Genomic DNA, 2,500 nt, shown 5'->3' with positions numbered 1-2,500 from the left:
CCATAGGCCTTTCCCTTAGGACGTCCAAACCATAATTCCCGCAGGTTAGATATCCGGTGCCTACTCTGTAGCATTTTCCCACAGTGGTAAAGTAGCTTCTACATGGGCAACCTCCTGTGAGTCTTTTTCACAGAGATATCCAACAATGTTTTCTCGCCCTGCTGGAAGGGCGTTCGTTCCATGTGACATTTCCCATGCATGTTGGAAAACGCAACTCCTGGGGGCCGCATGCCAGTCCTACATAGTACTTCCTCAGTTCACCGGGTGATGCTGGATTCCCAAGGGAGACTTACGTGGGACTGCCTTTCGCAGATATTTTCAAGGCGTCTTCCATGCCCTACCCTCAACACTGCTCCCATAGGCCTCTAGCATAGACCGTCCAGACCCGAATTCCTGCAAGTCAGATTCCCGTGTATTTTTCCATAAGGGTAGAGTAGCTTCTAAATGTTATGGCCAACGCCCGACGGGTAAAAGAAATTTGCCCACGAGAACCGGGTGATAGGAAAAGGAAAAGAGTCTATTTCTGTCAGCCAGGCCTGCGCAGGCCAATTGAGAAGCGCAGCCCCGAGTTGAAACCTCTCGCAGCATTTAATTTTAGGGAGGTGGGAATTTTCGCGCCTGACACAATCTAGCCAATGCAAGCAAGCCAGCGGTACATAAGCTAATTTTGCGTTTAGCCCTGTAGCCCCTCCCCACCCTGGATTCCCCATAGGGACTTTCCAGGCTAAAATGGCAGAGCCCCCTAAAAGGGCGTTGGCCATGCTACTCGGTTTATTCCCCCATTTATTTTAGCAAGCGATTTGTAGAGAAGCAGAATGCATATGTTAAGGTCAGTAGGGGTTGGGGCGTCCCTTAACATAAATGGGCAACCTTATGTGTAGGGAGGGAACGTCGTGGGGCTGGGGGAACGGCAGCGAGAGCGGGCAATGGCCGCCGCCTGGGGCGAATGCTTCCTCTCTGAAAACTTTATTTCTTCTGCTACAGGGCGTGGCTCCTCAGGCACCGGCCTCCGTTCCGCCTCATCTACTCAACCCTCGGCCGGCGATCGTACCTTTTCGGGTCACGTCCGGTCTGGCCGTTAACACCAGCGATGGGATATTTTCGAGTCACGGCTAGTTCTACTGACAGTACATCAGGGGGTAAGGGGGAGTCTGGCTAATGCGACCTGACGGGATTCTTGATGATAGCCGGCCAGGGTGATCAGATATGGGAAAACCTCATGGGCCATCCAGGAGCATGATCAGTAAGGTAGTGTCGGGTGGAAGTGGATGTCTCGGCACGCTGATTTAGCAGGGTTCTCTGCTCGATCGGGATCTCACAAGGTCTTCCGCAACACGTTCCGGGCGTGACCGGCACCCTCATACACATACTCCACACAAAACGGCCACTGGCCTCTCCCTTACGAGAAACCTCATGGTTTCTGAGGAATAGAAGCTCCTCCACGCCAGCACCAAACCCCTCCCCGCTTCTACGTCGGCTTTCCCGGCAGTCTATTGAAGCCCTCCCACCTCCAGCCCCGGTGCTGTCCTCCATTTTGAGCGCAGCCCAGCAGATTGTTTTCCTTCCATAAAGCGTGGTCGGTACCCGGCATTTCGGCTCACTTTCTCGCAGTCCCCAGATGGGCCTAACCCGGGTCAAGGTTCAGGAGTCTGAGTCAAGTTGTGCCCAGCCAAGAATCTCTGTCGGTTGTTCACCCTGTTCCATTCCATTCTGTTCCGTTCCGCTCCATTCTGTCCTGTCCTGTCCTGTCGTGTCCTGTCCTGTCCTGTGCTGTCCTGCCGTGTCCTGTCCTGTCCTTTCCTGTCCTGTCCTGTCCTGCCATGCCGTGTTCCGTTCCAGGGCATGGCGTGGCGTGGCAGGTGTGTTTTGGCTTGGTGGGGGTTTTCCTGGGGGCGGGGCGTGGTGGGGTGTTGAGCGGCACGCCCGGCTGGCCGGTACGGGGATCCGGAACCATGACGTCGGGGTTATGATGAGGCTGTGCTCTATCTAACCAACCGGGTCACCGGCCAGCCCCGTGCACCATCTGTCACCATCCACAGCACCGATGCGGACAGAAACACGACTGAGCCCAGAAGGCATCCCACTCAGAGAAAGACGCGTGGCAGTCGTCACAGCGTCTGAGGTCTCACGCCGCACGATGACCGCATTTCTATGAAACGATCCGTGGTCGTCAGATCCCAGGGAAGGGAAACTGGCGGGTGGCTGCCGGGCGACCCCGCCCACCAGCCGTAGCGGCAGAACATCGGTCGCCACGGTCGTTCTCGTTCTCGTTCACCCCCCCGTACTGGTAAAGAGACAGAACCCTGCGCGTTGGCTTTCGGTTTCGGTCTCGCCTCTGGCGGTTTGCTTTCCACTGTCAGTCTGCAGTCTCAAAGGAGAGACAGGAGGTCAGGAAGGCCCGGCAACGAGCAGCAGGAACCCTTCCTCCCGCCGAATTACTCACGCTTCCCCAGAACGGAGCTCAGGTGTTTCCAGCCATCCCGGTGTGTGGGTGTCTCCA

This window comes from Cynocephalus volans, chromosome 18, assembly GCF_027409185.1.
Source record: "Cynocephalus volans isolate mCynVol1 chromosome 18, mCynVol1.pri, whole genome shotgun sequence".
NCBI lineage: Eukaryota > Metazoa > Chordata > Mammalia > Dermoptera > Cynocephalidae > Cynocephalus > Cynocephalus volans.
This window is presented reverse-complemented; position numbering follows the sequence as displayed.